The sequence below is a fragment of the Vulpes vulpes genome, chromosome X, assembly GCF_048418805.1.
Source record: "Vulpes vulpes isolate BD-2025 chromosome X, VulVul3, whole genome shotgun sequence".
In the NCBI taxonomy this organism is placed as follows: Eukaryota; Metazoa; Chordata; class Mammalia; order Carnivora; family Canidae; genus Vulpes; species Vulpes vulpes.
This window is the reverse complement of record NC_132796.1, coordinates 4,713,128-4,727,129: the sequence shown is the minus strand read 5'-3', so window position 1 is coordinate 4,727,129 and position 14,002 is coordinate 4,713,128. Positions and strand designations below refer to the sequence as shown.

Below are 14,002 nucleotides of genomic sequence, written 5' to 3'. Positions count from 1 at the left end.
ACCATGGAGACGGGATCTAGCACTCCAGTGTGCTTCCATACTATCTCCCTGTTTCTATAGCTCCATCCTAAAACAGTTGAGGGAAATGAGGATCCTGGTTTCTAATCACTGCTCACCCCTGCTTACCATCTCCCAGGAAAAAGACCTAGGCTTCCCAATTCATTCCCCATGCCCATGTCATATCCTAAGTCAGGATGGCACCAAGAGCTCAGCCTTAAGAAATGCTACAGCTGTGCTCGCTTCGGCAGCACATATACTAAAACTGGAAGGATACAGAGAAGATTAGCATGGCCCCTGCGCAAGGATGACACGCCAATTTGTGAAGCGTTCCATATTTTTAAACGACAAATACCCACCATTTGCTTCGACGTGGATGGACCTGGAGGGTATGATGCTGAGTGAAATAAGTCAATCGGAGAAGGACAAACATTTTACGGTCTCATTCATTTGGGGAATATAAAAATTAGTGAAAGAGAATAAAGGGAAAGGAGAGAAAATGAGTGAAAACATCAGGGAGGGTGACAAAACATGAGAGACTCCTAACTCTGGGAAATGAAGAAGGGGTGGTGGAAGGGGAGGTGGGCGGGGGGTTGCGGTGACTGGGTGACGGGCACTGAGTGGGGGGGGCACTTGGCGGGATGAGCACTGGGTGTTATGCTATATGCTGGCAAATTGAACTCCAATAAAAAAAAATTAAAAAAAAAAGTTGGGAACTGAAATCTGTTCAGTTAGAAAGTTCCAAAATACCCTGGCTCAAATAGATGGAATTTTTTTTTTTTTTTTTTGAGGATACTGCTTTGTGAAAACTCAGAAATGTTTTTTTCTTTATAGGAATAATGCAAAATTGCTAAATCTACAAAGCTAATCATAGGAGCTGAAGCTAATTTTTAAAACTAAACCAAGTTCATAGTCAAAAGAACATTCAAAAACTTAGAATGAAGCTAAAATTAAAGTTGTCCTTTCAGTTTTTTGTTATCCATTTGTCCTTTCAGTTTTTTGTTATCCATATGTGTATTTTACTTGTTATGTACATGATGATTAAAGTCCTATTTTCTTCTTGTCTGTAATATAAAAAAAAAAAAGAAAAGAAAAGAAATGCTACAGCTGACTGTTAGTGACCTTCCCATATTCACCTCCAAAACCCTTTCCCCCATGGGATGGTATTTAGATATGGGGCTGATGGCAGGTGATTAGGTCATGAGGATGGAGCCCTCAGGATGGGGTTAGTACTCTTCTTAAATAGGCCCTAGAGAGCTCCCTCACCCATTGTGCAATGTGAGGCTCTAGCAAGAAGACGGCCATCTACGAACCAGGAAATGGGCTCTCACGTGACACTGAATCCGCCAATGCCTTGATCTTGGACTTCCAGCCTACAGAACTGTGAGGAATGCATTTCCCTTGTTTATTTTTTTATTTTTTATTTTTTATTTTTTTGCATTTCCCTTGTTTATAAGCCACCAAGTCTATGGTATCTGTTATCGCAGCCCAAAAGGACTCAGCCAGGGGCCCTCTCGACACCCCTGAAGAAGCCGGATTTGGCCAGAGATTGCTGTGGACATGGATCGTTCAACTGATCTCAGAACCACATTAACGAAAACAAAAATATCGTCCTCGTTATTCACATTTCACTTTGCAAGAGTGCAAAGAAGGTCACCAAGCAGAAGGACACGCCCTGATGGCAAGCCAACTTCATCTGGTGCCTTTTCTATTTACTATTGGACAACTACTTGACACCACCAGGCCACAGCAACATATGCCACCCGGGGCAGTAGGCCGCCGCCGCACACCACCCGTCACACCGGCAGGCGACCCCTTTCCAAGGACGACACTCAAGGAGGCTTGCGTTATAGGTTCGTTGAGGTCCAAGCAGTCATGCAGAGCCAAGTTTGGGAAGTGGCTGTTTCCCATTTTCAGGCCCCTGGAAGTCTTCCCTTCTGACCCGCCGCAGTCTCTCGATTCAGGGGCTGCCGGGCAAGCGTGTATGGGCTCCCTAGCAGTTACAGACCGCCCTCGACGGCCCAGCACTGCAATCTGATCAAAGCCACGATGAGCACAAAGTTGCCCACCAGGCAGCAAGGGACCGTTTCTGAGGCTGCAAAGCGGAGGGCGGCACAGGGAGGCCTGCGGCCACCGGCCAGACAAACTGTCCCCGCAACAGCACCCGAGCAGTCTAGACGCTGCGACCTGCCCCAGGCATCGGGTCTTCTCATTACTGACAACTCCTCGGAGCCGGACCACGTTGGCAGACCGAAGAGAGCGCTGAGCCGAGCCCCCGCACTCTGATTTGAACCGAGGCTCTGGATTCCGCCTTGTCTTTGGGTGAACGCAGGGCCCCAGAGTATCTTGCAAATCTGTTAGGGCAACTGAGGCGAAAGACAGGGGGCCGCTGCCGACAGGGACGGTGTCTGATCTGTGTGCAGAGCTGGCGATGGGCCATGGACATGGGGACGGGCGTGTTCTCTACAGAACGGGGGCACAGGTGTCACGGGGGTCAAACCACAGCAAGGGCGAGGGCTGCACACGGCCTCTAGGAGCAGCGTGGGTGGGGCCCTGCTACCTGCTGGCTGTCTGACCAGGGGACAGCTTCATGTCTTCTGGGCCCAGCATCCTGGTGGACAAACTGAGAACACTCACATCTAACTCTCAAGCAGTGGATTTATCACAAATCCAGTCCTGGACAAGAAGCCACTTCTCTTTCTCCTTAAGGACAGCACTGCCCATTTGGTCTGATCATGCTCTAAGCATAATTTCTTTTTCTTCTTTTTTACCCTATAAGTACCTTTTGTATATTATTTCATAACGTATACCATCTATGCTGTAGGAACCCATCCTTGGTCAAATCAAGTAGTGGATGTTCATTGGTAAATTCACTTAATACATTTAAAAAATAAAAACCTTATAGGGTTAGTTTCCAGCTCTGTCACTTACTAGCTCATTGACACGTTATAAATTATTTAAGCTCCCAGAGTCTCCACTGCCTTTGCTTCATAAAGGAAGTGTTTCACAGGGTTATGTGAAAATTTAAAAATTGCACATGTAAAGAAAAATAAGGTGTGTATGTGTATGCACATGTATGCAGGAACATAAAACGTGTACATGTATGTATATACATGGCACAAACATACAGACATGCATGTGTGTTCATACATATAAATATTTCATTTCCATATCTTTTGTCAGAATATCAGCAAGACTCTCTTATGCCCTATTCGTCACAGAAAGTAGCCTTCTATGGCTTATCATTATGGTGAAGGTTACTTGTGAGTTTTTGGTCAGAAAACATTTTCCAGGGGCACCTGCATGGCTCAGTCCAAAGAGCATAAAACTCTGGATCTCAGAGTCATGAGTTTGAGCCCCATGTTGGGTGTAGAAATGAAACAAGAAAAGAAGAGAGGAGGGGAGATGAGGTGAGGTAATGGGGAGAAAGAAGAGAAGAGAAGAGAGAGAAGAGAAGAGAAGAGAAGAGAAGAGAAGAGAAGAGAGAAGAGAAGAGAAGAGAGAAGAGAAGAGAAGAGAAGAGAAGAGAAGAGAAGAGAAGAGAAGAGAAGAGAAGAGAAGAGAAGAGAAGAGAGGAAGAGAAGAGAAGAGAAGAAGAGAAGAGAAGAGAAGAGAAGAGAAGAGAAGAGAAGAGAAGAGAAGAGAAGAGAAGAGAAGATTTTCCATATGAACTCACTGGACATTGATCGTTGGCACAAGCTCCTATCACATCAGGTTACACAGCTGCCCCATTGTTTCAATCCTAAAGAGTTATATTGCACTTTCTATGTCAAGTTCACAGTTTATATAAATTTAAGGCCTTCTGAATGTAGTCTGACACTAACATCTTACAGCAAGTCTATCCATCTTGAACAACACATTCTCTGCCATATTCCAAGACTTAGTCACACCCCATCAATGAAGAGACAGGTACGCATGTCTCCGCGTTAGTACACTTAGTTTATTATTCATATCCTGTGTTTCAGCCATATCCATACCTGAGGTTATATCTGTAGGTCCATCTCTGTGTCCTCTATGAGTATATATGGGATTTGAGCTACAACATGTCATTTATGGCTTTCACTGCTTTTGTAACTTGACTCGCTATTTATGAGGAAAAAAATACGAAGAGAGAAAATATTTGTAGACCTCATACTGTTCCTGTGTTTCAGTTACTCTGCTTTTAAAACCACATTGAGACCACCTGTAATGGCCCACACGGTAAGAGTGTCACAGTACAATGCACCTCAATGTTTGTCTCTCCAGGACCGGGTGTTCACAAAATATGAATTAAGTGACAACGTGGTCCTAATGAAGATCATGCCACAGAAAGAGACCATTTCCCAGAGTAATGGCCCCTTTCAGGTACAAAAATGCCAGGGCAAGGCAGGGGGCCTTCAGCTGGTTTCAGCTTCCCAATTCTGCAGGCTTTCTTCTGTAGCAGACACTGATTTAGGTATCAAGATCAGTGCGTTGGATTGAGAGCGATGGTTTGCTGACTTCCCGGCGTAGCCATTTTTCTCTTTGTCCTAGACCTTGGTTTTCATTCATTGCTGTTATCAAAAAAAGTCATTTTAAGAGCATGTTCTACATCTCCATAGGTGAACTATTTGATTGTTAAGTTTTGCTTTAGCTATCTTTGACAGGAATTATCTCTATGATGTTCCTTCTCAAAGATTCAATGGGGAGCAGGTGTAAACGCAGATTGCCACCAGGCCCCACACCAGACTGACCAAATGACATTCTGAAACCAAGAAGATTGCCAGGTGATCTGTACGTGTCTAAAAGATTGAGAAGCACAGAAGTCAGGCATGGCAAGGCATCTCATTTTGCAAATTTAGGCCACCGCTTTCCAAATTTGGATACACACTACAAATTACATAAGGAGATTTACTACGAGATTTTGTTATAGTTCTACGGAAGCACTGGCACTTTGTAAATATACCCCTCCTTTGGGGTAATAGGCAACTGCCAATGATATGGGAAACAGAGGTAGAAGAAAATATATTTCCTTACTACCTACAACAAAGACATCTCAAGAGTTCTTTCTTGGCCATCGGCTTCAAACTCTAATGTCTTCCCTACATCACCAAGATGAAGAACTTGGTTTTAATTAGTATTGAGAAGAAAATTAAAAAAAAACAACTCTAGGCTTTGCAAAAACCAAATATAAAAATTGATTTGTACCTCCCCACACACATACAAAGATTTTTTTTTTAAATCAAAGTAAAGAGCTGATCATGGATGATTAGAATTAAAAAATGAAGTCATATTTGGGCACCTGCCTGGCTCAGTCAGTAGAGCATATGACTCCTGATCTCAGGGTTGTGAGTTCAAGCCCCATGCTGGCTGTAAAGATTAGTTAAAAATAAAATCCTTAAAATAATACCTTAATAATGCATATAGTATAAAAAAACATGAACTGAGTGGATTTGAAATTATTTGCAGGGCCACCTGGGTGGCTCAGTGGTTGAGCATCTGCCTTTGGCTCAGATCATGATCCTGGGGGCCTGGGATTGAGTTCTGCATCAGATTCCCCACAGGGAGCCTGCTTCTCCCTCTGCCTTTGTCTTGGCCTCTCTCTCTGTCAGAGTCTCTCATGGACAGATAAATCAAATCCTTAAAAAAATTAATTAAAAAAAAAGGAAATATTTGCAAAGAGAACCTAGACACTATTGGGACCAAGTGGAACTTTTAAATACTGAGAATGTTTATTCCTGAGTGCCATACAACCATCTCATTCTGAGACTTTAAAGATGCTGACACCTGCACACATCAAGAACTCAAGTATCTGAGATTATTACCTACGTGCAAGTCAACAGGCTACCTGCAAGTTTCATTAATGTTGGTAGAAGACGAGAGATCCCGGGTCAGAGAAGAAGGAAAGACTGTTATTCACAACACAGCGGGAGCACGAACACTACCATATTTTCATCAGTTCCGCCTGCCCCAATATCCTTCAGGGTGACCCACATGTGCTGAGATGGAGCCCCCACAAGATGTGGGTTAAGTTATGGAGAGAAATCCTGAGTTTAAAGGAACCTGAATGCTTTATAACAGAAAGTACATACTGAGCACCAGCGTGGTACCCTTATCTTTCCAGTAACACAAAAAATAGCATACCAAAATTGTGAAGGATTGGGTTCGGTAAAACTTTAATTCCAACAGGTTAGGTCATCTCAATGTAATAACAGTAAACAAAAAAATATATATTTGAAAAAAAAAACTTGCAGTTTAAATTAATGAAAACTGGATTATGTACTTTTCAATTAGGCCTTCTTTTTAAAAAGATCTTATTTATTTATTCATGAGACACAGGCAGAGGGAGAAGCAGACTCCACGCAGGGAGCCCGATGCGAGACTCGATCCTAGGACCCCAGGATCAGGACCTGAGCCAAAGGCAGACGCTCAACGAGCCACCCAGGAGCCCTCAATTAGGGCTTCTTAATGAAGAATTTTGCCTTTGTGTGCGTCCCATCAGGCCAAAATTTTAAACAGTAATAGAAGTATCCATGGATATTTTTCCATTACTTTCATTAAATCATTTTTCTAAATCGAAGATTATTAAGTATGCCTTGACTCTTAACATATTAGTAAATTAAAGTCAAATATTAATGCTCATGTACCATAATAAAACACTGAAGCTGAGAATCTGTAAAAAGGAAGCATTGGGGGCGCCGGGGTGGCTCACTCGGTTAGGCGACTGCCTGTGGCTCAGGTCATGATCCTGGGATCTTGGGATCCAGCCCAGCATCTGGCTCCCTGCTCAGCGTGGAGCCTGCTTCTCCCTCTCCCGTGTCCCCTGCTGTTCTCTCTCTCTTTTTTTCTCTCTCTCTGTCTCTCTGTCAAATAAATAAATAAAATCTTAAAAAAAAAAAAAGAGAGAGAGAGGCACTGACCATATAATTACATTCTCAGTCATGAATTTGCTGGTGACATAAATTGAAGGCAATAGGAATGACAACTGGTATCCCTTAAGGGATAATAATTTACCAGGCACTGCGCTAAGCCTTGTGTGTAAACGTACCGTTTAATTTTAACAAAACCTTGGCGTCCATCCTGTTACAGGCATACCTATTTCATGCATCAGGATGTGGAGGTTTAGAGAATCTGCATAGTTCAAAAAGTCACATTAACTGCAGCAAGGCTCTGAAGGCAGACACAAGCAAGTTATTCACATCCACACCTCTGCCAATGAAAACTTAAATAAAGAACAGCTTAAACATGGACCCTAAACACATCTGATTCTATAGACAAAGTAATTGTTTCATATATCTTGCACCTGGGGCATACGTGAAACTGGTACATTGTATATCTCTTTACAGTGGATTGAAAACTATTTAAATGAAGAAAACACCTAAATTTGTGCCACCTAAGCCTTATGTAAAATTACACTGTATTTATGGTCTCCTGGATGTTAGGAACACATGCACATTTTCCATCTGCTGTCTCATTTTATAAAAACAAAAATCTAGGAATGTGCACAATCTCATTTTCTTTTAAAGATCTTATTTATTTATTCATGATACACAGAGAGAGAGAGAGGCAGAGACCCAGGCAGAGGGAGCAGGCTCCATGCAGGGAGCCCGACGTGGGACTCGATCCCGGGTCTCCAGGATCACGCCCTGCGCTGAAGGCGGCGCTAAACCGCTGAAGCACCTGGGCTGCCACAATCTCATTTTTTTAAAACAATAAGGCTTATTCTTTGTATTTCATTCACATTTCCTTCGTATGCAGGCACACATTTTACAGCTGCAATCTTGCCATGAATAAAATTTGGGTTTTGTCTTTGTCATTTAATTGACAAATGTTGTTCTATAAACATAGGAATTATCATTTTAATGCTGTGTGTTAGTTCTATCAGTTTATAAAACATTTTTCACTCCTTTACCCACTAATATGGGGTTATTTTAATTCCCCTTTTCATTCTTTGGAATGTTTATTTATTTAAAGCATTATTAAAGAGTAAAGTAGACATTCATTTATATTCTACTTTAAATGTCTTTATGAAATGGACAATCAGAAACTTTGAACCAACAATGTGTGATACCAAAACTCTCATTATAAACTTACTGGGAGGGATCCCTGGGTGGCTCAGGGGTTTTAGCGCCTGCCTTCAGCCCAGGGTGTGATCCTGGGGCCCCGGAATCGAGTCCCACGTTGGGCTCCCTGCATGGGAGCCTGCTTCTCCCTCTGCCTGTGTCTCTGTCTCTCTCTCTGTGTCTCTCTCTTTCTCTCTGTGCCTCTCATGAATAAATAAATAAAATCTTTAAAAATAAATAAAAAAATAAAATAAACTTACTGGGACAGTGTATTTTATTATATATCCCCAGTCTCTAAATGTATTAAAGTAAAACCAAGTGTCATTTTTTTTTGTCCGAGTGTGACTGGTTGCAGGGAGCAAAGCCATGTCAGGCTAACTCAAAAACCATTGGTACAATTTTCAACCACAGCTGGAGGCAAAGGTAAATCTATAAAACAGGGCGAAGAAGAAAAGAAGGGCTAAAGAGGAGGAAGACCAGCAGGAGGGGCTCCTGCCATTTTATTCACTTTCACTTGTCCTTTCCTACCACCTCTCCGTATAGTCTTCCAACAAGAACCAACACAATCTCTTGAATCTTTTAAGGACACAAACTCTCTAGAGAATATTCGAGTTACCCTCCATCTAGCCATGGATTCTGACCCAATTCCACCCTCCAGCCACTAACTTCCCCATGAATTGCTGACACAACCATTGTACCAGCGAGCAGGGATTGCCAGTTCAGCAGGACCTGGGAGTTGAGGAGACTCCTCAGAGAAGAGAGGAAGTTTTGTTGAAGACCTGACCTGCACTGAGATGACCTGGAGATCTGGGTAAAATGCAGATTCTGATTCTGTACCTCTGAGAAGCTGCTTTTCTTTCTTTTTCTTTCTTTCTTTCTTTCTTTCTTTCTTTCTTTCTTTCTTTCTTTCTTTCTCTCTTTCTTTCTTTCTTTTTTCTTTCTTTTCTTTCTTTCTTTCTTTCTTTCTTTCTTTCTTTCTTTCTTTCTTTCTTTCTTTTTCTTTCTTTTTCTTTCTTTCTTTTCCTTCCTTCCTTCCTTCCTTCCTTCCTTCCTTCCTTCCTTCTTTATCTTCTTACTTTCTTCTTTCTAAGATTTTATTTATTTATTCATGAGAGACACGCAGAGAGAGGCAGAGACACAGGAGGAGGGAGAAGCAGGCTCCCTGCAGGGAGCCTGACGTGGGACTCGATCCCGGAACTTCAGGATCAAGGCCTGAGTAGAAGGCAGGTGCTCAACCACTGAGCCACCCAGGTACACCCAGAATATGCTTTTCTAATAAATTTCCACGTGATGCTCCTGACTTGGAGACCAGGACTTGAATCACAAAAGGAATAGGCCACTGGTTCTCCAACTTGGCTGCATAACAGACTCACCACGAGTGGTTTAACATAGTAATTTAAAAATCCTGAAAGTGAGAATTACATTGCTTCTCAGCAAGGGCAATTCTCTTCCCCAGTGGATCACTGGCAATATCTGGAGACGTCTTGGTAACCACAAGGTAGACAAGAGATGCTAGGCTACATGCATGGAAAAGTTCAAGTGAAAGATGCTGCTTGATACCTTGGAGAGCACAGGACGACCCCCAAGAAAGCAATATCCAGGCCCAATGTCAATGCTCGCAACGTTGAGAAACCTTTGAGGAGCTCTTACTCCAAATCATGCCCAGCCCCCTTGCTGTTTACTTGTGTAAAATCAACATCCAAATACTTCACTGATGGATGGTTGGCGAATCCATGTTAACACATTAACTGAGCAATGGGTGTTAATAATTGGCTTTCTATAACCTTGACACAGAATCGCAAAAGCCAGTGCTGTATTCAGCTCTGCTATCAAACACAATAGGACGGGAGGGGAGAAGTCTGCCTATTTTGGCAAATTTTGGAGTGCCGGCCCTTGAAATTGTTCTTTAAGTTCAACGATGAATCCTGCAAGGCAGATTTCTGAGAATGATTCATTGTATTGTGATGCTTTTAAATCTCAAATTCCTTAGGAAAGGCTTCTCTGTGTGTTTGAACATGTTATTCTTTGCATTGTGCAGTGTAGCTAAGTGCTTTATAAACAGGGTGTTTTATGACCTACTTGAAAAGTAAACTACCCTACATCTGCAGGATGAAAGTGGAGGCTGGCTTGTACCACTGAATCAAAGAGATAAACTTAACACTCTGCAGAAAGTTGCAGGGGATGCTTCTTGGAGAACCACTCAGGAAAGGCTTTTTATGAATTTTATTTCATGCAGTAGCTTATCTTGTATTTTCTGTATTTCCTTCAGAACGCTGTGAAAATTCTTCACGGAAGGAAAAAACCCCTCAGTTGGCATTTTTCATTTTTCATGCAGCACAGAAATCAGATATATGTATCAAACAAATAAAAAGAAAGCATATTTGTTACCTAGAACTCCAGAAGCAAAAAAAAAAAAAAAAAAAAAAAGAATATCAAAAGACTGGAAAATGCTAATTATCAAGAAGTAAAAAATTGTAAAATTCCAAAAAATTACATTAATGAAAGTCTTCATTGCTAATACCAACTGTTTCCTCATAGCTACATAAGTGAAAAAACATACGAATAAACCAATGACCATCAACTTTTGATGAGCGTGTGTATATGTCTGTGTATGTGCACATAAGTATGGACGTATGAACGCAGAGGCCAAGGGTAGGATTTTTACATAAATGAGCTTTAAGCTTATGTTGGGGTTATTCTATCCGCATGAAAACACATCTATTTTATTTTGTCACCTTATTATTACATTAAAAAAAAACAAAAAAGGGGTGCCTGGATGGCTCCCTTTTGGAGCCAGCCAGCCAGTGATTGTCTGCCTTTGGCTCAGGTGGTGATCCCAGGGTCCTGGGATCAAGTTATGCATCAGGCTCCCCCTAGGGAGCCTGCTTCTCCCTCTGCCTGTGTCTCTGCGACTCTCACGAATAATATTAATAATAAAAAGACAAAGTAAGAGTAGTTAAAGAATAGAGGGTATCATGAACAGTATGACTATCACTCCCAACCGTTGAACTGATCAACCAAAAATCAGCACTGATTGCTAAATATTCTACAATGTTAGGTCCTTACAGAGACTCAGATTCCAAAGGAGCATATTTCAGTGCTTCTGGACATAGTCTGTGTATGAAACAGATTCAGACCTCAGCATTCCCCTATTTTTTTTTCAGCTTAAGAAATAAATTTTGGTTTAGTCCCAGCACATTAAAAAAATGAGAGAAACTGGGCACTCAGATTTTCTGTAAGAGCTCTGAGCTGTTCTTCCAAGGAAGAGCTGCCCTAGCTGTCCAGACCAAATCAAAGAAAACCTTAGCCAACCCCAACACAAGGAGTATCGTGATGGTGGATGATGTTCACGTTCCATTTTTGCAGGCAGGCACAAAGAAGAAGGACCTGATGCCATATGGTTTGGCTACAGCAGCACTTTCAGGTTTGTAGCATCAGACGCACGTCCCAAAGGAAGTCGTCGATTGTATCATCTTTGGTCCAGATATATAGGAAGTGAAACTAGCCATGTCGCTAGAGAGGCTGCATGTGGAGCTGGCTTCCCTGACAAAGACTCCTGCTCACGCTGTCACCGCGGTTTCATCTCTGTTCACCCAGCCAAGACCACAGGTGTTGGCTTGATAGCTTCTGGGCAGTGTGGCGTGGTCATGACAGTCTGATGTCTGTATTGTCATTCAAGGAAAATGAGGAAAATGGTTCTTGATCTCAATGAGGCCAAGACTCCAGGTCAGCAAGTGTCTTTAATCTCTAACTTCAGATTGAATTTCCATTGTGGGAGTTCCCTACAGTGACCAAGTTCTTCACCAGTGAGAAAATGGGCCCTTCTGCAGATGGGCTGGCCACTGCCTTAGCCGATTCCCAACCGGACCAGGATGAGTGCGTCCTGTGCTTACAGCGTGGCCACAGGACTCCTGTCTGATGCTGTATCCTTCAAAATACCAGAAACAGATACAGTTCACAACGATAATGGCATTTGTCCTTCATCTCTGGAGCAGATGGTCAAACTGAAACCTGCATCCATCAAGACCCGTGGCACACGGACAGCTGCAAATTCTTTCATGACTGATGGTAGATCTGCAATGCTGATTATAGGAAAAGAAAAGGCTCTGGCTACCCATTATAATCCAAAAGCATATGTGTGAGATTTTGTGTATGTTTCCCAGAATCCAAAAGATCAACTTTTACTTGGACCTCAACATATGCTACTCCAAACGTTCTGGAAAAGGCAGTATTAACAATGAATGAAATTGATGCTCTGGAGTCTCACGGAGCATTCTCAAGTCAGTTGGTGGCTGATTTTAAAGCCATGGATTTTGATTGGTTTGCACAAAACTACCCAGGAAGAAAAAGATCAAGGTTGGATAAGCCTCTTTGGAGAAATTTAACAACTGGGTGGACGGCTGTCCCTGGGACACCAATTGGGAGCTAATGGCTGCAGGTTGGTCAAGGCGGCTGCTAAGAGATGGAGGAAGAAAGGAGGCCAGTACGGCTTAGTGGACGCCTGTGCTGCTGGAGGGTAGGCCATGCTATGCTCCTAGAAGCTTATACAAAATGAGAGAGAGAGAGAGAGAGAGGTGACGTGGAGTTTCTGTGCCACACTCACGAGAAGCAGTGCCATTCTCGTGCGTGACGAAATGACATCCGTAGCTCTCAGCTCCTCTTAGGAAAACAGAATTTGTGGCCTTCTGTTAACTACTTTGCAATTGAGCCTTGCTGGTGTTCTGAGCTTTGCAGCAATCACGGCTTACTGCTCTTTAAGGGACTTCTTAGTGATCAGAATCTCACGCAGTGCTACGTTTAAGCAACTGTTTTTGTTCTCTATTTTCATTAAAGACTAACTGAGTGGGTGCAATTTGGGAAAGAATTTAGCTGAGATTTGGAATCGTGTCTGTAACATTTCCAAATTATACACCTTTGCTATTTGTGACCTAAAGATAAGTGTTTTCTATAAAATGCAAACCAATGTGCCTAAAGAAGCTTACTTATGGAAAGATAATTCAGTTTAAATGTCACTGAAAAACTTAACGGCAAATGTTTATTTTTTAAAGAGGTTATTTATTTATTCATGAGAGACACGGAGAGAGCGAGAGAGCGAGAGAGACAAAGGCAGAGGGAGAAGCAGGCTCCATGCAGGGAGCCCGATGTGGGATCACTCCGGGATCACAGACGCTCCACCACTGAGCCACCCAGGCATCCCACGGCCAGTATGTACATATATAAGGACCCTGTTAACCTTAATAAGGTGGGAAAGTATTAAAGAAAATAAAAGAAATAAATCATATATTTCGTTTTTTTCTTGTAAAAAAGCAAGTTGGGGGTATCAGCTAACTTCCCCGAATCTGCGATGGGGATTTGTATCTAGTATTTATGGAGTAGATGCTGTGAAAATTTTATTTACATTTCGTGCATGTGTCATCTTCACAGAAACATGCTGAAGTAAGATGCAATTTATATACAAAGAGAGTGAGACATGCATATTCTTTGCAGGAGGCCAATATTGGAATTGGGGTCTGAACCCAAAGCCGAGGGTCCTGGACCATATCTTGCTCCGTCCTGTCACTAGGGACATTCCTCTGTCTTTTCCAGGAGGTGGCTGCCCAGAGTCATTCGAATGCACATTTTGACTGGAAACCTGGACTGGTCTCCTCAGCATTTCAGCCAACACACTGATGGTGCAGATTGATTAGGTAAGAGGTTAACGGCCAATATGGAGGAAGAGGTGACTAAGACAACTGGGTGAGTTCCACCACAGCCAGCTCCCAAATATGACCCTGGATCTTGTCCCTACATTTGCAAGTGTGATTCTCTTCAGCGACCTGACTTCTTCCTCTCTGGGGTAGAGCAAGGTCTGCAAGGTTTGCAAGGTCTGTAGTGTGGACCTTGCAAATCATCCGCAGCTAACTAGGATGGCCTGCCAGGCCTGGGGATGGCCCCCTGCGTTCACATCATTTTACTAGGGCGTCCGGGGTGGCACTCCAGCAGCG

The 14,002-nt window shown here is 42.6% G+C and overlaps 1 non-coding gene and 1 pseudogene across 1 annotated transcript; both read left to right on the top strand.

Annotated features, from left to right (window-relative positions):
* The first annotated feature begins 232 nt into the window (after window positions 1–232).
* On the top strand, window positions 233–339 carry LOC112932402 (U6 spliceosomal RNA). The gene has a single exon (XR_003237468.1). It is a non-coding gene; the product is annotated as a U6 spliceosomal RNA (small nuclear RNA).
* A 3,846-nt stretch (window positions 340–4,185) lies between these two features.
* Window positions 4,186–12,703, top strand: LOC112932384 (trifunctional enzyme subunit beta, mitochondrial pseudogene; annotated as a pseudogene).
* Window positions 12,704–14,002: the final 1,299 nt, after the last annotated feature.